The sequence below is a fragment of the Anastrepha ludens genome, chromosome 2, assembly GCF_028408465.1.
Source record: "Anastrepha ludens isolate Willacy chromosome 2, idAnaLude1.1, whole genome shotgun sequence".
Classification (NCBI taxonomy): domain Eukaryota; kingdom Metazoa; phylum Arthropoda; class Insecta; order Diptera; family Tephritidae; genus Anastrepha; species Anastrepha ludens.
The window spans coordinates 34368692-34393635 of NC_071498.1; the positions used below are offsets into that span (position 1 = coordinate 34368692).

Genomic DNA, 24944 nt, shown 5'->3' on the forward strand with positions numbered 1-24944 from the left:
AGCTGATGCTTTCGAATTTTTTAAGAATTTTTTGTAGATTTCTATTTTATTTTTAAGCAGTGAGACTTGGTATTGCTGCGAGTCCTCTCAACAACAGGTGTCTGAAGAATGAGGGGAAACTATCTCAGCACCGTCTCCTCAACTCATGGTGAAAAGATTTTTAGAGGTGTACTACTTTGAAGACCATTATTCGGCTGTGAGCGAATTTTACAGATATGCCGACGTCATTCATTTTGTGTTTCACAAAATTTAGCTTTAGCTTAGTGAAGCACAAAGCGAATGACGTAGAATCCAAAGTTTCCCTCAAACATTTTTTTCACCATACCTAACGAGCAAGCCTGGTATCTATCATCCTGTAAATACAAATAAGTATGATGAGTATCATTACTCCTGCTACGTCAGTCCCTCAGCTGATTCTGTCGAATTCGGTGTGAGCCGAATAACGGACTGTTATTGACTACGCCTTCTCTATTCTTTTCATCATGCGATCGCCTCTACTGTGCTGCTCTCTCGCTCGCTCAGCTAACACGAACGTAAATCATCACATGGGAATAAAAATACTAATTTTTTGCACAGAACAGACCAAGTAAAATTTAATAAGTAGCCAAGTCAGAATCAATTTTTATGATATCATTAGTTGGGTTTCCTAGCAATAAATTGCTGTAATAAATCTGAGTTATGAAACTGCTTATTAACAACAACTTTAAAGAAACTTTCCAATGACAACGAGAATGCAGGTATTGAATTATTAGCCAACAACCCTTGAAAATTACAGGTAATGGTAATGGTTCGAATATGAAATATCTTACGTTCGCTGATAAAAAAATAAAACCACTATATTATTGCAATGTGCGCGTAGTGTTGTTCCGAAATGGCTGCAGAATGCGAGAGAGTGCGGCTGTTTGAAATGGACTAGTTCCGGCTCATCTGCAGACAGTCCGATTTACTGTAAAGGGTTTGCATTAGTATTTATGTAGATATGTGTGGCAATATTTCGCTTTTGTTCTTTTATGACTTGTAGGCACAACTAATGCCAATTTATTTGACGTGATCACTAAATCTTTTTACGCGCACTAAATCTAAAATAGCAGAAAACACCGTACACCCAATGAGAAAAATAAATAAAGCAGCACAACAAATAAAACAACAATAACAATCGCCTGCTGCCAGTTGTGGTGCTGCAAAACATGTCAAAATAAACTCAAAAGCAATTAAAGAGAAAATTATTATTAATCCGTCAAATTACGACACATTCGCATTCAACTGGTGACTTGGTCGCCGAGCTTAAGTACTACGAAAATTCCCGCATAAAAACATATGTAAATTTGTGCACACAAAGTGGCAGCCACAACACCGCAAATGTAGTCGCAATTGAAAGGTGCTGCCGCCATAGCCGCTCGCCGACACCATTGGCAACTTTATTAGAATTAATAATGCCGCGAAACTTAAATGATTTCCACAGTCAAGAAGTGTTGCACAGAAGAAGTGTTGGCGCAGGCGGGCGGGCCTTGAGGCGCTATTCGGCTCTTACATACATACATACATCTGCGCATAGTTTGGGTATTTGTTGATTCTGAGCAAGCGAAATAAATCAGTGCACAGAACAGACAACGACTACAACAGCAGCGGTCGCTGACGTTGAATTATGTGCGCAGAATAATAAGAGCAAAACTTTTAAAACAGCACCGGCAAAAGTTTAGTTGTCTGCATGCAGCAATTCAGAGCGTAAAGTGTCGAATTTAAACAAATTTCGTTATGCCAAAGTAATTGACGGGCGCCTTCAAATAAAAGCGGCGGCCCCAACAACAACAAACAGCAAGCAATCAGTATACAGTTTCTGTCACTGAATTATGCCCACTGCAAAGTCTGAAAAACTTCAACATAACGGCACATAAAAATCATAGCAGTTGAGTGAGCACTTAGAAATATTTTGTTAACTATTATTTAGTACTAATTTATAAAATGTACTTATATTATTTGTCTGTCTCTGCTTTGCATAACTGCGTGGCATGTTGTTAATGCCTTTTTTATTTCTTTCAGACTATTTAATTATTTCATACATCTTAGCTGATTTCTTACAAATTCTCTGCGATAGAGTTCAACAATGGGAATGAGATCTCTTAAATTACCAGACCAAGGTAGAGATAAAGATAGGTACAACAGGGTCCGGCACTCGAAGTAGTTTGGAAAATTACTTTTATTCAATTCAAAATGAAAAATGTGTGAAAATAATACAAAATTAAGAATAAATTTACTTTTGCTCGATGTGACCACCTTTTGCCTAGACTATGGCCTTGAGGCGCTCCAGGAACTTGGCCGTGAGACTTGCAGGTATTTCGGCCAACTCGCGTACAATGGCTTTTTTCAACGCCTCGAGACGGTGAATCATTTAGTTCGGACCTTGCTCTCTAAAATGGCCCATCGTATTCATGTCTGGTGAATTTGAGAGCCATTGTGTGGACGTGAAATTCGGAAAATTGTTTTTTAGTCATTCCTGGTTCACTGAAGCTTTGTCAGACGGTGCCTAGTCTTGTTGAAACGTCCATGCTCTGCCACCGAAATGTTTGTCTGCCCACGTCTTCAAAGCAACATCCAGAATACTTTCCCGATAATATTTTTTATTTACCTTGACGCCAGACTCGATGAAAACGATTGGAGAGCGCCCATCTGCGGTTACAGCGGCCCAAACCATTACCTGTGGCGGGTGCTGCCTCCTGGTGGCCAATCGATGACTCAAATTCTCGTATGATCGGTCGTTCAAATAAACCCTATCGTTTTGGGAGTTTACGAATTGCTAAATTTGAAAAATGGTCTCGTCAGAAAACATAATGTACGGAAATTGACCGATTTCGGCCAAGGAAACTCCTTCGCTCTCTCAAATCTGACTTGTTGCTGTTTTGGTTCGAGAACTATCTCCTTTTGGATATTGTAAGGCGTGACATTGAGATCATTTTTCAGTATGCGGCGGATGCTACGGTCAAACACTTTCAATTCTTTAGCATTTGACTGGCATTTCGTCAGGAATTTCGCTCAAGTCCACATCCATGACGTTTCGCGATGCTACCAGTATCATTATATCGAGTAATGGTGCGATAAACAAAAACTTTATTTACTTTAGGGTGCCCAAGCTATCATAGAATCCACAAGAACTCTAAACAAGTGCCGCCAAACTCAAACGCCAAATTCTGATATTTCGACACAAAGTAAACAAACAAATTTTAGTTTAAAAAATATTTTTTAGCATTCTTTTGCACATAGTTTCTTTTTTCTTCTTGCGAATAAGATGATTTGTATTTGAATTGCGGTAATATTGTAATATTTTTGAGTGAAGCTCGGCGGCAGAATTTAATTTATTATTGGGAGATGCCTATAATCCTTTGGAAATGGATGCCACTTTGTACGGAAAATTCTTGATTTTAATTTTTTTATTGTTTTAAAAAAGATATATATATTGTTAATATTTTCTAAACAGGGTTTGTCAAGTAGTGCGGACGATTTAATGTTCTTAAATACCGCTGATCGATCTTCTGGTCTTGACGACACCAGTATTTGTCTAGGATATGCTTTTGGAATTCTCTGTCAGAAGGTGTTCGTGGCTCAAGAGAGTGTGTTCAATGCGTACCCGCCTACATTTGGTTCCGAGAGTTGTTATTTCGAAAATGGGGTTTTCATCCTAATGGGTTAAATTTTCTATATCTGAATGAGAAAATTACAAGTTTTCTCTTTATCATTTCAAATATAAGCTAAAATGAACCCATTCAGGTCGTTTTTCGAACGTGGCAAACGAAAGGCAAGGTTGGTTGTACATTTGTTCTACAGATTTATTCTGCTGTGTCATGGCCCTTAACCCTAACATGTCACGGAACTCATCATAAATTTTAAATTACAAATTTGTTTAAAAGTTTTCGATTGAATAAATCAGCATTGTTGTGCTTGAAGTTCTAAAAGACTTCTCAAATGTAGCAAATGCGTCGGCAATAAAAGAGATTCATAAACTGGTTTTGGCCTTAAGATTTTTCTCAATTCATATTTAACTAAATGTATTAAAAAATGTAATACTAATATTTTACTAATCTCCCGCATTGGTATAAATTGGTTTATTAAAAGTGGTTATTCTTTCTGAATTTTATTTTGAAACTTTTCTCCGTCAACCAAAATACGTCATAACAAATATTTTGAAACATTTACGGCATCCACGAATGAACTCAGCGACACCACTTTACAAATTTCGAAATTACAATGTAGCCATTCGAACTCAGCGATGCATTTATTGTAAGATCTACGAAAGTCTTAGGTGAAATGGTTGAAGTACCAGCATGGCACTCCCCAAGTAGCACTAAAGTGCCGATGAATTCTGTGGTGAATGGTCGGAATAATATTGGCTGTCGCTATTAATTTGCATCCCTTCACTAACTCTCCATGCGAATATTCTGCTGTTCAAAACTGTTCTGTGAACTTGTCTCTGTGAACTTGTCTCTGTCTGCTCTCTCCGATTTCTTTTTTATACAGCGTTAATAAATCCAAATTCTTTTTCACTTTAATGCAGACTTCACTTTACAAAAGAAAAAAATGGGATGACCTACTTGGCTAGAATACTTTTGTAACTGATGTAGACGCTTTGTCGAAGTATATAACCCATGACTTGCATTGGCACAATTCAGGCGAATAATTTTTTTTTCCTTGTTCACTCCTCTCGGAAGCATAGGGCCTCGAAAATACTTGTCTTGCCTTGGTTTCGTTAATCTATTTGATTTCTGACAGGGTAGGTGATTAGCCTGCCGCTACCAGTCCTAAGTAATGTCGTTGCTTAGGATCAACGCTTTCTTATTGCTTGGGGCGCCATCTGTGTGCCACATTATTCTACCAGAAGGATCACACAGATGGTTGAGGACTTCGCTAACGTGGTCTGTCTGCGCTATTACCGCGGTTGCCCGCTTCCTCTTGCTGGCACCACTGATGCAATGTGTAACTGTGTGTTTTTCTTTGTTTTTGCTTATTTTAGCAGCTACAATGCAAAATTGCGCTGACTATTGTGCGGGAGTAAGGATGGATGCTTCTAGGGTGGCAGGCTAGTGCACTTACGCCAGACTACCGAGGTGGATACACTAATTTATTACACTAAGTTTTGCTACGAAAGGAAAGTAGTGAAGAGTAGTGTAGGAAGGAGGTCACTTCTTTGCCGAAAAAAGCAGCACTAATCTGAAAACCTCACAATTTTTCCGGCAGCACGAAAATACAATTCTAATGTAAATTAAGGCTATGAATACAGAATTACTTACAGAAGTGAGCGGTAACTCTATTTTAAAGAAAAATCTTCAGGCGAAGCATCTGACGATCGCTGGAGTTTGATGCACTCGTACTTTTTCTATAGCATCACAAGCTTCGTTTTTTAATAGTCACACCTTATATGAGCCTATAAACATTTCAAGACTGGAAACCCAATTGTTTTATCTACAGTAGTTACACGGACCCAGAGTATATTGTGAATGAGTGTTCCCCTTCATCCTGCGGAAAAAATGTGCATTTCCTCCACTGCTTTTAGGAAGCATTCAAAGTTAAGGATAAACAAGTAAGGAAGTGCGAAATCCAGTTAGGGCTGCACTTCAGAATCAAATAGATTAATAGGAAATGCAAGATATAGCTTTTAATATTAGAGGAACGGACACAAATTTAGACTTAATATACAGTTAGAATTTTCAAGAATGTTTCTTATTATTTTTTTTAATGTACATATACATATGTATTTAAGAATGCACACAGAAAATTTAATATCGTTACGGTAAATATTTTCGAAGTTACTTTGCGAAGTGACTTTAAAGGCGTTTTTCTCAAAATGGTGTTTTCAGAGTCAGTGACGACCATTACTCGAAAACGGCTAAACCGATTAATCTCAAATTTTTACACGAGCTTCTTAAATATATATTTTTATAGTTAAACAAAAATTTTATCTCACCGATAAGTATCTTTTTTTTATAAACAATTTAAGGCCGAAATTTTAGTTAAAAATTGATTTTGTTTTTTGAGAAACCACCACTTTGATCATCTGTAGCTCCTTTTCAAATAAATATTTTTACTAATACTATGTCTTAAAATACAGTTAAAAGATAACATAATATGTGTACAAATTTTTAGATCAATAAATTTAAAGGCTTTTCCAGAAAATATTCTGGAAAATTCGTCAACGGTATATAACCCCTTAACTTATCAAAACTAGGCGTAGTTTTTATCCGATCTCAATAACATTTATGTCGGAGTTACATGCATTCTCACAAATGCGGGCGTGGAACTAGCCATTTTTTTAAATATTCTCTGTGTCGTATTTCTTCTTTTGCCGAATTTTGCTGAGTCTGAAGTATGCGCTAAGTTTCTGGAGCAGAATTTGATGACAAACAGTACCGAATTCTCTAGAAAAGTCCAATAATAATAAAGAATGCGGAGTTCTCGCTTAGAATGGTCGTATATCCTCCACCACTTGCAGCGGAGCAAATGAGCAGCTTTCTCCGCATCGATAATCAGATTGATATTCGGAAACGAGACCATTCCCTGGTTGGTACCCCATCAGTTAATTCAGTATCAATATTTGAATAATGGAAAAACATTTGAAGATTACGCCATCTTCTTGTTCGAAAGTCACAAGGGATTATATTGGCCACTTTCCAGGTGTCAGGAATTAGTGAATTAGTGGGTGTGTAGTACTATTTTTTACGCGCACTGTTGATTAGTTTCGCTTTTTTGCTGGACGACTATAGAATAAAATATTTATAAAAGGGTATTGATATTTGATCCTGGCGCTAGTAGTGAACTTTAACAACGAACTTATTTTTGGATCATCTTTTGCGTTGTCGTTCGAATGCACTAACAGTTTTCGCGGTCGTTCTTGAATTCTACCCCTGGAATTTGTATTCACGACTCGATTTTTTTTTTTTTTTTTTTTTTTATTATGCAGCCACTTAACTATGGAACTGATGCCGAAATTCCCCTTGTTACGGATTCCGAATTGCTTGGTGAAATAAATAAACTAAAATCAAAAAAAGCGCCTGGGTATGATCTTATTACTGCTGAAATTTTAAAACAACTTCCTCAATGCACGATATCTAGGTTTACTGAAATAATGAACGCCACATTCAAATTGCACCATATCTCAATATATTGGAAAACTGCTGAAATAATTATGTTTAATAAACCAGGGAAGCCAGCGCATGATGTCACATCTTATCGGCCTATCTCACTCCTACCAATTATATCAAAACTGATGGAAAAGCTTTTAGCCAAACGTCTCAACATAATTATTAAGCAAAGAAATATAATACCAGTGCATCAATTTGGTTTTCGCACAAAACATTCTACCATCGATCAAGTGCACAGAATTACTCGCATCATTGAAAACGCCTTTGAGGAAAAAAAGGTGTGCTCTGCTGTCTTTCTCGACGTGTCTAAAGCCTTTGACAAAGTTTGCCACATTGGGCTCCTCAACAAAATAAATGCGCTTCTACCAATACAATATTTTAATGTTCTAAAATCGTACTTATCCGATCGTTTTTTCCGAATAAAATACGAAGACACATATTCCGAACTTAAGGAAATTAAAGCTGGCGTCCCACAGGGCAGCGTGCTGGGGCCCATTCTTTATATTCTTTTTACGTGTGATCTACCTATTGACATAAATTGCTCCACAGCAACTTTTGCTGACGACACAGCCATCTTATCGGTAGGAGAAACTCAGATTGACTCAATCAAAAACCTTCAAATTTATCTAAATAAAATCTCCGAGTGGACCATTAAATGGCGCATAAAACTAAACGAAACAAAATCGGTTCATTTAGACTTCACACAGAAGAAAATCAAATATCTGCCACTACATATAAACGGCGTACAAATCCCGCATCACAACACCGCCAAATACTTAGGTATGACACTAGATACCAAGCTTAGATGGAATGCTCACGTTAAAAAGAAAAGAGAAGAGTTAGATATCAGATTTAGAAATATGTACTGGCTTATGGGCAACCAATCAGCCTTATCCCTATACAATAAAATTCTTTTATATAAGCAGGTGCTTAAACCAATTTGGACATATGGGATCCAGCTATGGGGCTGCTCAAGCTCAACCAACATAAAATCCATACAAAGATTCCAAAATAAGGTACTACGATGCGCTGTTAATGCACCTTGGTACGTCCGTAACACCGATATCGAACGCGACCTTGGCATCGAATCAGTTGCCACTTCGATCAACATCAACGCTAAGTCTCATATGGAAAGACTACGCCACCATGTAAATAGCGAAGCCTCAGCCCTAATTGACCCCGTTAAATGGAAAGAAAGGCTGAAACGAAAAAAACCGCACCAACTCACGCAGTAGCCCATCTCCCTGCAAGCCTGATGCAGAGTATTTTTAAATTTAGTTGTATTGTACAAAATTAAATCCAAATTGTTCGTTAGTTTATAATTTATTAACTAGTTACAATGTAAATAATAATAAAAAAAAAAAAAATAAAATTCACGACTCGACTGAAGTTTTTAAAATGTTCACTATGTCGACTTCTTCTCTGTAGCGGGGCTTCTTTCCTTCTAATAAATTAATCGTTTGCTGGCTGATTGACTTACATTTACGAAATTGGCTTAAACTTTTTTCGGAAAAATATTCTTTTGCTGACTTTAGAATATTGTTTTTGTTTTCAATACAATTTTGTAATTACTTTTACGAAATTGGTTTAAACAATTTATGGAAGAAAATTCTCCATACTCCGTTTAATTTTTTAACACAAACTCACTCCTCGAGAACGTCGATTGAACTAACTTTTAGCTAAGCTATGCTGTATTTGTATATTATTTTGCTTCCCTTATCTTCAGGATCACCTGTTTCTACCTGCGCTACTCTTACGCTTCATATCCCTCTTTAGTCGATTAAATTTTAAACAAAATCTTTGCTTACTAAACACCAAAACTCTAAAATCAGTCACGGTCTTGATTCAGTAGGCAGGGACTGTACATGCACACACACATACACACATGTGTGCGTTGATCAAAATAAAAGTAATACAAAGCAATGAAACCTAAATGAACTACCTAAATAAAGTAAACGGTTACAAAGTGTTACCAAAATGCATGCCATAAATCTTCGTACGGCGAATGGAGTGTCGGCTGGTGGACGCGTTGCGTTGTGGTTTGTGCATTTGTGAATGACTGAGTCAGCTGGTTGGTTTTATTGTGACAAACGCAGAATTGGCTAAAACCACTCACAGTAATGCGGTTCAAACTTGAACAGCGTTTTTGAATGAGTGCTGATCGGAAGTGAGGTTAAACGGGTGAGCGGCGCACCTGACTGAAGTCAGCTAAATGCCAAGCAGCCGCTGAATGACGGCGAGTATGTGAATTGCGCTTTGGCAAAATGTGTGGGATGCGATGGCGTGCGCGTGCTTTGGTGTTTACAACCAATGGATTATGACGCCAACGTCGAAACAACAAACCTGTATAGAAATACGTATAAGTACGTCGCACTTTTATGCGTTTTAGTGATTTTGGGCACAGTGCAAAATTGGGGTTTTCATACTGACAGTAAAAATTATGAGAAAAAGGCAAGAAAAAAAAACGTAAAAAATTAAAACGTCAAAATGGCATTTGCTAAGCTGTAAATAAGCAAGTTGATAATAAACATAGATTAACGCATATAACCTTGAAAGGCGTTTGGCTATGCTTCTGCGGATTTTTGTGGTCTTGATGTTGTCTGTAACTCACATTGCCTCCGCACCGCAAATACGTTTCTATAAGAAGCTTTTTCAATGCAGATATTAACTGGCCGGCTCATCATTCCCAAGAGCGTACCTACTGTTGTAGTAATATATTTTTATGGGATCGAAGCCAGGCTATTTCAAGCACAAGCACAGTTGGGTAATGCGGGAAACAAAGTAAAGCAGTTACCTTCAACGGAATTGAAGGAGAGAGAATATTTTTCAGCAATGAAAAATTGTTTGATATTAAACTAAAGAATTACAAACTAAAAGAATTAATAAGGGTCGACAACAGTTGTGGAGTATTCTGGGCTGACGCTAACGCAATGGATTTACTACGATCAAAATCCTGTATCCGAAAAATCTGAGGTGGAAGTATCGTGCGTTCTGCCACCTTTTGATAATAATACAGAGCTATTTTTATATCGCTTAAATTAGGAGATTTCTTTGGAATATGGAATGAAACGACTCGGAATCAGTTACTTTTTCCAATAATTTTTTCTGCATTAGACAGAAATCTACAAGGTGAAGTCCATAATAAACAAGACTGAGCTAAAGTAAAATCGACAGGAGCTTTGTTCTGATAACTTCGAGTTTATTTATTCAAAATAGTCCCCTCTAGCCTCGATACACTGTTTTGCGCAATCTTTGTAAAAGCTTTTTGAAATAGTGTTTCAGGTTAATGACCGGAATGCCATTCAAGATGTTGGTACAAGCATTTTGGATGGCCTCTACGGACGCAGAGCGGTTTCCTTTCAGCGAGTGAAAAGACACGCATTCATACGACGCTGAATATAGAGTACAGAACATAGACAGGCAAACCAATTTATCCTTTCTTCTAGAAGATCGTCAAGTAGGCTTCTGAGCCTACATAGAGGGCACTTAAGAGCTCTCACTGGCCTCTGTGTTCGTGACATTGCAGTCTTCGTTATCATTTCAGGAAACTAGGATTAGTTGAAGCAAGCGTGTGTCTGTTTTGTTCACTGTACATGCTTAGGTTGTGTAAACCTAAACCAATTGATGATATCGATCAAAAAGTATGAAAAAGTGCTTAAATTCATTAGAAGTCTCCAATTTTTGGCTCACAGTCAAGCACAATAGACCATCATAGACATCAGAGGTCGCAGTCCTGTTTGGCAAAAAAAAAAATGTAGCAGGAAAGAGAAAGTGTTGACCCAGTCAACCCGCATGGAAGTCATGGAAAATGGAAAAAACGCTTACTCGTATTTGTACTTGGCGTGTTTTTATTTGATTTATAGACTTTTCGTACTCTACCGAATTACCATGCAGGCATTTGGGTATACAAATCATGCAAATTTCAAAATTCAGAAATTGTTTCCAGAGCGCAGTAACTATTCAGGCACCCTCTTCTCTCTTAACTCTCCATTGGAAACCCGGGTCTGGTCAGACTTTTTCGACTTTGAACGTGAATTTAACATATTTCTATTGTAGCTTACGACTTGTGCTTCCAGGTAGCTTTCTAAAATTTACGGAAAAAGTTCAGCCTTGGGTGTTCAATGGAGTATCAAAGCATATGTGAGGAAACGCCCGAGCGATGTTCACTCCAAAAGAGTCACAGGAGGATATGATTTGCATGCCGGAGGTGTCACAGATCCTTACTTTTTAGAAATTAATTTTCTTATACCAAATAAATGTCAGCATGCGTGAAGTCCGCATTGTTATACGGTTCACCAACACCATCATACAGAGGCTACAATCCTTCATCAAAGAATGCCTCCGCATCATCGGCAGAATATTCTGGCCAAACACCATCAGTAACGACGCACTGTGGAGATTAACGATCGAAGAACCCATCCTTAGGCAAATCAAACGCAGAAAGTGGCGATGGATAGGTCACACATGGAGAAAACCACCAGATAGCAACACGAGAATGTCACTGGACTAGAACCCGCAAGGGAGCAGATGTCGCGGGCGACCAAACAACACTTGGAGAAGGTCCATGGTGAACTAGTAGATGCCGAAATCTCATGTGACGGTGCAAAAACAACAGCACAGAACCGTGTACGATGGAAGAGTCGTGTCGAGGCCCTATGCTCCCGAGAGGAGTGGGCAAATTTACCCGAAATCTTTGCACTTAATAAACTCAAATGAAAAAAAAAATTGATATAGCAAACTCATCAAAAAATATGCAAGCATAAATTATTAAAGTTGGCAAAGAAAAAAGTGTTACGCGATATGCAAAAAACAAAAAAATTGCTCTTGGCATATTAAACTAAATTTCATAAATACAAGAACGGCAAGCAGACACTGGTTTTCTTTTCTTTATTATTCGAATTTAATGCCGGAATTTTCGCATATGTATGCATTATATTTCACTTCGATTCGAATAATATGGCGTGCGCGTATCGGTATGAGAGTTGATTAGAAAAAACTTTCAAGCACTCGCGCGCTTATCTGCTTCTGCTTCCAGTCAGGAGTACAAACAATTTGTAAAAATTTATGTTTTCAGTGCTAAGTGAATTATAAGTACACTTGGGTACAGGCATATACATATACACATACATATACATATGCATGTAGATATATATGCACGCACATGTGCATTTGTAAGCTTTGACTGTTACACTCGTCACACTAAACCCAGCCGAAAGAATTACTTTATATGACCTTGGCTTTAATGTGGCATTTACTTAATTCACTTTATTGTTGTTGTTGTTGTTGTTGTTGTTATACTTTTGGCAATTTGAAGCAGAAAGTTGCCGAGGAATGTATGTGCATGGCTTTTGTCAGTCATTTGTCAGTAATTCGTCATTCTAAGCTTTTTAAAATTGATTTAGTGGATTCACTTAATCCATTGGAGAGTAAAATTGTGCAACTTTTTTCAAATATTTTCCAGAAATTGAATAATATTTAATAACACTGTGCTTTGGTTTAGAACTTTTTTTTTGGCCAGAGGTAATTTTAATTGTTTCGCACGTTTTGCAGGTTGGCTGCAGCTTTTGAGAATCCGGTACATGAAATTTTAACTTTTTGTATATAACTTCAACAGTTTCAGTCTTATTTTACTAAACTTTCTGTAAAAAGTAAACTGTTCCGAAAAAGTCTACCTTTGATAGTGATTTAGTAACTATAATAACCTGAAAAGCTGTTTTTGAAAATATCACAAAAGCTATGAGAGTTTTTCAAATAAATACAGAAAAATAAGTTTAATTCAATTCAAAAAGCTAGAATAAAATGTGAATAAAAAAATTGAAGAAAGTCAGCTTAATTTAACAACTTAAAAATCAAGTCGCAAAGACAAGGAGATCAACCTGACGTGATTTTGACCTGATAATGACTTATGGGGTTAGGGGTAATCAGATTTTTCATTTGATTTTTATATTTTCTTAAAGTGAGGGTGGTTAAATTTCCAGGGCAGAAATTGAATATAAACCACACCTAAACGTGAAGATTTTTTCTGCATTTAATTTGACATTTTTCAATTTCAGACTAACTCAATTTGAACCATGGAAAGATACATAATCGAGCAACGCGTTAAAGTTATTCAGGCTTTTTGTGAACGCCCGTTCAAATCAAAATGCATATCACGCACTTCATTATTTTTTCGGTCAATTTAATCGTCCAAATGTGCGTACAATCTAAAAAATTGTGCAAAAGTTTGAGCAAACCGGGTCTACAGATGTGATGTGAAAACATCAGTGCATGCTCGTACTGCTCCTACAGCAGAAAATATTGCTGCTGTTCGCTATAGTGTGGTTGAAGAGCCGTCCACCTCAACGCGTCGTCGTGCCCAACAATTGCACCTCTAACGCTTGTCGTTGATGAACATTATGCATAAAGACTTGCATTTACACGCTAACAAGGTGCAATTGACTCAAGAACTAAAGCCTCTTGACCATTTCAAGCGTCGTCAATGGTCCGAATGGTGGCAGGAAATGGCAACAGTGAATAACCAATTTTCGAAGAAAATCATCTTCAGTGATGAGACACATTTTCACCTCAGTGAATTCGTCAATAAGCAGAAATGCCGCACTTGGGCGAATGATAATCCAAGAGTGATTGCCGAAAAACCAATTCACCCTGAAGGAGTGATTGTTTGGTGCGGTTTATGGGCCGGCGGCATCATTGGGCCGTATTTTTTCTAAAATGAGGCCGGTCAGGCAGTTACTGTGAATAGTGTTCGCTATCGCGGCGATGTCAATTGGCCGCCAAGATCATGTGATTTGACACCGTTGGACTTCTTTCTTTGAGGTTATTTGAAAGGAAAGGTGTACGTCGATAAGCCAACAACAATTCAAGAGCTAAAGGATGAGATAATTCGGCACACTAACGGCATAGAACCTCAATTATGCCTCAGCGTCATCGAAAATTTGGACTATCGGATGGAGGTGTGCCGCCGAGGCCGCGGCGACCATTTGGCCGATATTTTGTTTTACACGTAATTGAGCCATACCAATATTATCAAAATAAAGAGAAATGAGATAAATTAAAAAAAAAATTGTATTTTATTCAAAATCAACACCGGCCTTTGAGACTTAACCACCCTTTATAATATCTTAAAAATATTGTTTGAAATTTTGAAGTGAATCCGGCAAATACTTTACGAGTAATTCAACAATTAACAAAGGGCGATCGGGCAGTGTAAGTAATTAAATAAATTAAATGTTTTTTGAAGTGGTCACCATTGTAACTTAAAAACCGCTTGGTAGATTTCAATAAAATTTATACTGCTTTTGAAAAACACAAAAAACTCGTGCCAGATTCAAGGATTTTTTTTGTTCAAAAAATTTTTTTTTTTTTTTTCGAAAATCTGAAAAACATTTCCTGAGGCCGCCATATTGTCAATTTAAAAAAAAAGGTTCGATCAGATGTCCGATTGATTTTAGAATGTCCGATTGATTTTAGATGAATCTCGAAGGACATGTGATGATCACCGCGAGGGGATTCTGGAGAAACGGGCTCCACACAAACAGCGACAACTTTTTTAATTACTATTTTTTTTGTTTTTTTGTTTTTTTAGATAATTCTGTATTAATGTTATATTTTTATTTATGTAAAATAATGCAATTGACTAGCACAAAAAATGATTCAAAACCATCATTTTGCGGGCCTCTGACTACTCCTAACCTCTTATGTAAAAGTATAGTTCAAGTTCTACAAAAATTACCAAAAACTAGGATTTATGTTTCAAACTTTGTGCAAGCTAAGGAAAACATTTTCATGAAATTCTTCAATTTTTTAAACAAAATTTTTTGGAACTTTTCTGGTACATTGAATTTTGTAGCCACACAACTACACTCGCACTTGCACACTTGCTACAGGCCTCCTCTATTTTTCCACACACAAATTGTCAGTGAAAAGAAAATTTTCATATGAACTTAAAAATTGGCTCAACAACTTCTTTGACACCAGACCTGACGATTTTTGGCAGAACGGCATCAACAAATTGGTCGAGAGATGGGAAGAGGTTGTAAACCGTAACGGCGAAAGGCCCGAAAAAATGATGATTTTCAATAATTTTTTTGAAAAGTTTAGTCAATTGCATTATTTTACAAAAATAAAACAAAAATTAATACATCGTGTTTCGACTTGACTTTAGCCAAATTTAAAAAAAAAATTAATAATTGTAAAAGATCGCCCCTTGTGGTGATTATCACTAGGCCTTGGAGATTCATCTAAAATCAATCGGACAAGAGAAATTAGTTTTATTAAAAGATAGTCTTGTGCCTGATAGAGAAAAAAAGCGACAATTAATTGTTTAAAAAAAATTGAAATTTTTGAAAAAAAAAAATTTTGGATCAGGCATGCGTTTTTTATGTTTTTCAAAACCAGTATAAATTTTATTGAAATCTACCAAACGGCTTTTAAGTTTAAAAAAAATGTTACTTTGAGAAAAAGGCATTTAAAGTTTTGCTATCGATTGATGTAGAATTACACGAATTATTTAATTACTTCCACTGCCCGAGGGCCCTTTGTCAAATTTTCACACAATATTTTTAAGATATTATACTTTAAGAAAATGCAAAAAAAAAACAAAAAATTAATTTTTTGAAAATTCTGACTACTCCTAATTATTTGACACAATATAATGAATTGATATGTTTTTTTTAAAGAAAGTCTTCGGGAAAAGCGCTACGAACTTATATCCCAATTCAATATTTTTACATTTCTTTTCATTTTTTCACGGAACGCGAATCGAAAGTGTAATAAAAACGGGGAAAAAACTTTTTATTTCACGTTTACACAGAACGAGAATCGAACCCCAGGTATCGAGAAATCACTAGCCGAGTGGCGGCTGCCGGTAGAAAAAGCTGGCGCCGATGGTAGTTACGCACAAATCCACTTGACTTGTGTGTCCGCTAGGTTAAATTCCTTTACTCACTTTTAAATACATATGGGACTGTTTTTTGACACACAAGTTTTTTTGGTGGATCGAATACCTTAATTACTGAACTTATAAGAATAAATCTTTCATATGAATTAAATAAGAATAAAATATAAAATAACTTATTTACATACTTTTATTATACGCAAGTTGGCGCAAAATTAGTCAACCAATCGGAAGATTTATAATTTTTGCATATGGCGTCGTACGTCAGTCATATTTCACACTTGCGAGCAGTATAACTACAAACGGACAAGCAATGGAGTGCGTTTAGGTCAAAGTAAAGAATTTCACCACTCAAAATTATTATTTTTAAAGTAATAAAGTTATTCAAAAACAAATTGGATGCACTTGTGCTAAAAACTATTCGAAAACTGCAAAAGTTCAAAATAAGCCATTGTTTGCTGCCCTATAATCAAGGCTACAACAAAAATAATGCTTCACAGATGCTCACCCGTAAATGCAAATTCCGGGCAAATAATCTGCAGCTTTTCAAATACCAAAAGGCACAGCTCACACCTAACAGGTAGCGCAGCAATTTCAATTATTCAGCAAAAGATTATACACAGATATTTATGCATGTGTGTGTGTGAATGTATAGATTTTTGTTTAGATTTTAGGAAAGATTCCAATGCAAATGGGTGCTGAGGCATGGATATCAGAAGCTGGCAAACAAGGTGATAAATACAGAAACATTTGCGGTATTGGTGGAGTGAGATGCGACCGAAATGTGAGAATTTCAATGAAGTAACCGCAACAACAACGCAATAAGAGCTAAACCACAAAAATAACTGCCAAAGTAATACATTTATTCACATACATACACATATGAATATTCATACCAGCGCGGATTTCGTTATATATGTACATATATATATATACATAACATATATACCTATACATATATACATAAATATACATATGGTGCCTACGTATGTCCGCAGACATATGGCTAAATAAGAGCAATATTAGCCCACAGGAATGGCAAATGCTGCCACTTTCGGATCAAGGCCGCCCAGCAAACGTCTGAGATATGGATGTATATGTACCTCAACAGATCCCAGTAGCTACCATTTTTGCACTCGTGACCGCAAACATCTAAACAACAGATAAGCGTCATCTGATATTTTATCGTGTAACTAATCCGGCTTCCGTTTTACGCAATGCGAAGCCCTTTTTTGTAGCAGCAATAGCGGCAACAGAAGTGGCAGCGACGGCAGCAGGCGGCTAAGAAACTCTTAAGCTCTACTTTTGGTTTGTTTTTATACCTTTCATTAAATAAACTGGTATAGTATTTTTCTGTGTAGTGAAAACGAAACGATTGTGTCCCAAAAACAAGTAAGTCTGGCGAAGTGATCAGGAGAGTGAGCTTAGTCGATATACTGTGTAGCCATCTTTGCCCGTCTCTCTATTTGAACGCGTACTGGGACGTAATTTTCTTAAAAATTCTCCGGTCATTGTTATTCCGCTCAAACAATTTTTTAATAAATCTTTAACTTCTGGAGTTTTCATCGTCTATTAGAAAGTCACAACTATTATCCCGATTGTGTGACAAAAAGCGGGATGTGTGCATTTATAGACCGATTTCGACGCTTTCTATCGGTAGAAGTACCCAGAAAGTGCCCAGAGCTTGCGATAGAATTATAAAAGATAAAATGTGCTTTGCTACTAAAAGTAAAATTTTGCTAAATCAGCATGGATTTCCCGCTGGTAGATCTACAGTTTCCAACCTAGCTGCCTTTGGTGTATACAGTTTTTCAACTTTTGCTGAAGGATTGCAGGTCGACTGCGTCTACACGAGCTTTTCTAAAGCATTTGATAGAGTTTCGAGTTTTTTAAACTCGGTCAAAATCGCTTAAGCTGTTATCGCGTCAAATAAGAAGAAGAAGATTTGATTTAAAATTCTATAAGGTAAATTAGCCACGCTCGGTTTACATTCTGTTTCCTCTCCATGGTTGAAATTTTATTTATCCAATAAAGGATGTCTCGTAATGATTGAGGGTGAATGCTTGGATTCTTTCATAGCATCTTCAGCGGTATTTTAAGACCTCTACCTTCGTTGTATTTATCTATACTAATATTATAAACAGGAAAACTTTGTTTGTTTGTTTGTTTGGTTGTAATGAATAGGCTCAAAAACTACTGGACCGATTTTAAAAATTCTTTCACCATTCGAAAGCTACATCATCCACGAGTAACATGGATTATATCTTATTTTGGAAATAGGGCTCGAGATATAGGTCAAAACGTGGACCCGGGTAACCTTCGGATGTGTATGTACAATATGGGTATCAAATGGAAGCTGTTGGTGAGTGCTTTAGTCCAGAGTATTTTTCATGCCGCTCCGTGACTAGGGTCTCGAGATAGAGACCAAAACGTGGAGCCTAGAATGTGTTTGTACAATATGGATATCAAATTGAAGCTGTTGGTGAATGCTTTAGTACAGAGTATTTTTCATGCCGCTCCGTGACTGGGGTCTCGAGATATAGGTCAAAACGTGGACCCGGGTAACCTTTGGTTGTGTATGTACAATATGGGTATCAAATGAAAGCTGTTGATAAGTGCTTTAATACGGGGTAATTTCCATACCTATTGATGACTAGGGTCTCGAAATATATGCCAAAACGTGGACCCGCCGTGTCTTTGCACCGAATTAAACCAAACTTACACACATTGTTAAGTAGGTATTGAAGATGAGTTCCGTATAGTTTGAATACCTATTGGTGGATAGGGTCTCGAGATATAGGTCAAAACGTGGACCCGGGTAACCTTCGGACGTGTATGTACAATATGGGTATCAAATGAAAGCTGTTGGTGAATGCTTTTGTACAGAGTATTTTTCATGCCGCTCCGTGACTGGGGTCTCGAGATATAGGTCAAAACGTGGACCCGGGTAACTTTTGGTTGTGTATGTACAATATGGGTATCAAATGAAAGCTGTTGATAAGTGCTTTAATACGGGGTAATTTTCATACCTATTGATGACTAGGGTCTCGAAATATATGCCAAAACGTGGACCCGCTGTGTCTTTGCACCGAATTAAACCAAACTTACGCACATTGTTAAGTAAGTATTGAAAATGGGTTTCGTAAAGTTTGGTTGTAATTCGGGGCACTGGCAACGGGTACAGAGTTCTTTTGAACCAGCTATAATGTCGCTTACTTTTTTAACGCTTGGGGCGGAACTGAACTGTCAAATTGACAGTGTGAGTTACAATGTGTCAATATTTCTTTCTGATTTGGATGCCATAAGGAAAAAACGTATGTGCAACATGTAAAAATTGTTTGTGAATTTTTTTGGAGTGGATTTTGGAACAGTGTAATTTCTTACGAAATTTGAGAATTTAATGTGAAATCCGAATGAAATTATGTGTTCGTGGAAAAAATTTTTTTTCGTTTTTTTTTTTTGAAAAATATAAATGGATAATGGTTAAAAAAGCTCCAATGCTTAATAAAACATATAAATTGAAACGAAAAATTCATGGATGATCAGGAAAAAAGACGATTGTTTATTCATATGCGTTGATTTGAAATTTAAAAACAATCTTCTTTTTTCCTGATTTTCAATTTATATTTTATATTTACTCAATAACAAATAGAAAAACAAAAAATATTGTTTATGCCAAAGCGCTTGAATAAAGAATAAAGAAGTGCAGTAACTCTGGCATTTCTTTACATACAATAAAAATCAATAAATCATTTTACTGTACTTTCGCCAAAACGCAAAACGTTAAGATCAGCTGCTTATTTGTTAGTCTACCATAAGCCCAGTTGTTCAAAGTATTATCAACGAAGCTAGAAAACCCTGCTGCCTATGTTATGGCTAATGTCTCCTGGGCTTTAAACAATTGTCGGAGGGATTGAGCTGAAAGTATTTTATTTAAGGTGGGCTAGGTACATTAATCGGTCTCGGAAGCACTGCTTTACATTTAATTATTAATATAATTTTTTTTTTTGTTATCTCATTTTTCCAGGTAATGCTATTCAACATGAGTTTTTTGCTCATATACCCACATACTTATGTATGTACACATACATAACTACATATACGAGTACGTAGCAGAAAAAAGAGCAGCAGCACCTATCGCCAGCTGGTAATCCGATGCGGTCAACCTCAACAAAACTTATTTTGGCAATTGTTGATTTTTTACTCCATTTTCTACTCAATGAATCACAGATATATCTGTGAGTCTCCAGTTATTACTCAACTTTAACTTTAATCTTCACCTTTGTCTGCGCTGAATGCTCGTAAATTCCATTTCAGCTGCCCAAAATGCTGAATCACCATAAGCCTGACAAATCTTTGCCTTACCTGTAGGTGCTGCTAAAATTTCGAGTTAAGACTTTGAGAAGAGCGCCACATCTACATAAACGTCATTGCCAACACATTACGTTGGATCAATAAAGAGTACGTTCGCTCTTCCAAAAACTATTCATCCAATGCGGGTTCATATTTTGTGTACCGCCAGCGCAGCAGAAATGAGTGAGAGGGTAACCGCATATCGATACGACGGCATTCTCAAAAACTCGGACACTTCATGGAAGTTTTAAAGCGCAAGTGTTGTGGGAATTCATTTAATTTAAGTCTATGAATTGCATCCTATCTAGCAATAAGATCTATTTTTGGCTTGATGTGCATGGAAATGGGTCTGGTCGTGACAGATGGCAAGTATCTCCTTTCGTCAAACAACCAGTCAGCTCACTTGGTCACTGTTGATAGTCATAACTTTAATACCTTTAAAACAGTTCCTTTATGTGGAACCCTGCATTAACACCGATGCCAGTCTTGCAGTCCAATGGAAAATCTCTCTTGCCAAAAATTGTTACTACGGACTAAGTAGGCAATTGAGAAGTAAAGTCCTCCCTCGACGAACAACACATACGCTTTATGAGTATCTCATCATGCCTGTCATATCGTATGATGCCACAGTTTGGGCGACGAAAAAAAGGTTCCACGGAAGTTGTTTGCGCGTTGACGATGGCGGATATCACATACGATAGAACAAGGAGCGATGGCTTCGCTGGTTGACTTCACGTCGTTGGAATGAATACAAACGTCACAGCTTTGAAACTAGGTACCTGCTGATTGTAACAGAGGAAGAGGAAGCCCATACTGAGTTAGTAAAATCGGGGGGGGAATGTCTTGGCTTTACTGTGTGCATTGGCAGCGGTTGGCAGGCGGAAGGAATGACAGGCGCGCTATGTTAAGCTCGGACAAAATTGTCGAAGCAGTTTTTGGCGCCAATCAAGAAGGAAAAGTATGTATGTGAATACACATTAAACTAAACTATTTCAAAGGATAACAATCCTGACGAGACTCCCACTACTTCCAAAGATAGCAACCATAAGTGTCTGGTGTAGTTTGCTTGCGCGGAGGGCATGCCACTGTTTCAAAACTAAACTGCAGGCAAATAATTCGGTGCGTTATTAGCGAAATTAGAGCGATTTTTTGGAAAAGGATACCCAAAATTTTACTGACTAGCGGATGTTCATAGGATGCAGTCAAGGTAGCCACATGCTTCAAATTATAAGAGCTCCAAATACCATAACATTTTCAGTAATGGTCAAAAGTTCCGTGCCTCTCGTAATAGTACCCACCACTTAAGTTCTATGCTTTTATTATGATGTTGTTATTGTGATTTCTTTTATTACTTTTGAATTGAAATCATTCCATTGTCTGCTTGACCGTCTGTCTCCAGCTGCGCTTTTTTTGGGAACACTTCCATTTTGATTTCTTTTTGTTTCCCATTCGCTGCGTCTACGCCTCAACATGGCTCGGCACTATTTTATTTATTTCGCAAATATTTGGTATTTTCTCAACATATAACCGCCACTTAAGCGCGCGCGCATCTCTTGTTTATTTATCATTTAATGGAACAGCGAACATGAGCCACATTTAAGAATGCAAAAAAGCGATGAAACCCCAAAAATTAATAAAATAAAAAGAATTCAAAGCATAAAAAGCATTAAAAAGCAACATCAGCAACTTTCTTACTACTTAGTTTTCTTATGAATGCAAATAAACGGAAGCAACTGCGGTACATAGCTGCCGTCTGTGGACATGCAAGCACGTACTCGTATTTGCCATGTAGAGAAACCTTGAGATTCCAGTTCAAAGCTGGTACTTCCTCTGCAATTTCAAACTAGTCTAGTAGTGACTAGACCTGCACCACATGAAAAAGGGACACTACGTGGAAATTTGATTGATCGTCTTCTTCACTTATATGGAGAGAGTGGCGAAATCGAGAATAACGGGAGTTATAGCTTAGCGTCTGGCTGACAAGATTTGTCATATATGTTTGGTTTCGCTGAAAAGCAGCAGACCTAGCTTGTGACACTACTGGGACCAACTGCAAGGTCAACTTTTACATGGGTAGTCAGGAAGCCATTAAAACAATTATATCCTTTAGTGTAACGTGTAAGATCGTTCTTCAGAGCAGGGAGACAGTAGGAAGGTTAGCAGCGAATTGTAAGCTGCATTTCTTTTGGTTTCCAGGCTATAAGGGCATTGAAGGGAACGAGATGGTAGACGATATAGGAGCTTCTTTATTCTCGAACTTTGTCAATGAAACACCAAAGTCAATGCGAATATTATACAATGAACTAGACAAAAATTTGGCCGGAAAATCCAGGACAAAATGGGAGAGTCTGTCCACTTGCAGAAATGTTAAGATCCTGTTTAAACATGACGATCACCGTCCTACTCGATTTATATTACCATTAACACGAAGAAATTGGAGAACTATAATAGGCCTGCTGGCGGGATAGAGCCCAGTAACAGCGTATGCTTATAAGATAGGAATCTCGGGCAGCGAAGATTGCAGGAAATGTAGGAAGCAGGGCACAAGGGAAATTGTAGAGCACCTCCTTTGCGGATGTCCTGCGTTATTCGAAACACACTTAAAATATCTGGGGGCACCGAGGTTTGATGGATCGGAAGATATCTCAGTAGTGGGCTGGAAATGTCTCCTTAAACTCGCAATAGAAGCAGGCATCACGCGGGTAGACTATTTCACAACACATAACTAATGAACTACATCTGGTATCGCTAAGGACCGCACTGGTTAATGGATGGCTGCAAGTCAACCAGTTCAACCTAACCTAACCTCACAAGGTTTGTTAGTGTACACTAATGGATAAATTCATTGAGCGGAGACTCAGTGGTTCGGGGACTCTTAGAAAGAGTTCTCTTATGAAAAGAGCTCATTATGCTTTGTGTGCATTTCATGGCGGTCGTATGCACGGAGTGTGCACTATCTCGTCACGGCGCTATTCGTAACACTCTCGAGTGCAAATTGTCCCATCGAAATTGATTCAACTCGTCGAGGCACTTTACACGGATGCAAGTTGTCGGATAATGCATGAGCAACTACTGGGTGGCAGAATCAAAACGTTAGCAGGTGTACGACGTGTACGACGAAGGATGTGTTCTGTCGCTACTTCTCTTTAACATAGTTTTGGACGTTGTCATAAAAAACGCTTCGTCATCTGGAGGCGGTATTGCTTGGGGACTGCAAGGGCGCCTAGTCCACAACTATCTTTACATGGTAGCGAAGATTCAAGAAGTGCGAGAAGCAGCTGAGAAAGCCGCCTGAAGATCAATATCCAGAAAACCAAAGCCTTGCATGTAAGCATAGGAAATACGTAAAACTTCTCAATTGATGCTATTGATCTCGAAGATGTACAATCTTTCTGCTATTTAGGCAGCGTTATATCGGTCTCTGGAGGTTCGGCCTTCGAAAAATTCTCATAATATTTTGGCCAAATATTGTCTCGAATGCTGACTTATGAGTCAGAGCCTAACTGAGGCCAATATTATTAGAGATCCAGAAGAGAAAATGGGGCGCAGAGGAAACGCTGACTGTGCAAGGGCCGCCATTCACTGGAAACCCCAAGGAAGCCGTGAATACAAGGTAATGCACCGAGACTTAGTTTTATGCTTAGATAAAATTAACGTAGAAGACACTGAAATCATACCATCCGTTCTACATAGAATGATTGATTTGGCTTTTTGAACAAGTTACGCCCACTTAGCCTTGTGGATTTTTTTCTGCTGAAACCTGGTGCCACAACCATTAATGTTTCGGGTGTTTCGCGAAGTCAATCAGGTTCAGTTCGTTAGCGGATTTTTTGTAGTGGAACTTCAATGTACCCTTTTTAGTTCACCAGAGTAAACGACTTTTACTGGCGACGTAGTCTCTCACCTACAATAAATTCGACAGAAAATGTTCCCTCGTGGCAGTTGAAGTAGATGTAGCAAAATCCAATAGTTTCTTTTGCGTTGACTTCAAGCAGTCAAATATATTGTACCGTAAAAAGGCGATGTTAATGATTTTTTTCCATGATGTATCCGAACGCAGCACACAACCTGATCGTGGAGAAGGTTTTTCAGAACACGTTTACATAGGGGGCTGCTTATTCCGAGAAAGATGCTTGCTCACAGCCGCACCTACGCGCACTGGAGAATGTACACTGCAGACCCTACTGGGTATTTAAGCCGAGCAAATCGGAATAGTCCCGCTACGATTCGTCTTATGACTTTAAATCAGTCTCGAGCGCTCTTTGATTTTTTTAATTTTGTCATCACTTCTTTTATGTGTATAATGAAAGAAGTTTTGAGTTAATTTTTTCCAACCACTGCACTTAATTGTTAACGAGTGGATTTCCCTATGGGGTATGTACATAAATAAGTATGTATGGATATGTGCGGTCCGTCACTGCAAAAAAAGCTTAAATTTAGTCCAAGGTGAGCGACTTTTGTTTCGGCCGGTCATGCTGCGCATACAGACGAACGACGGCACCAACAAAGCATCACCGTCGCACAGCAACGATAAGAAGTGCAACAGTGCTAGAAGAAGAACAAGAACA

The 24944-nt window shown here is 37.7% G+C and overlaps 1 protein-coding gene across 2 annotated transcripts in view; it reads right to left on the reverse strand.

The window, feature by feature from the left end:
- Nucleotides 1-24944, reverse strand: part of LOC128868298 (extracellular sulfatase SULF-1 homolog) — a 283028-nt gene that overhangs the window by 58893 nt on the left and 199191 nt on the right. The gene's annotated exons all lie outside the window — the stretch shown is intronic.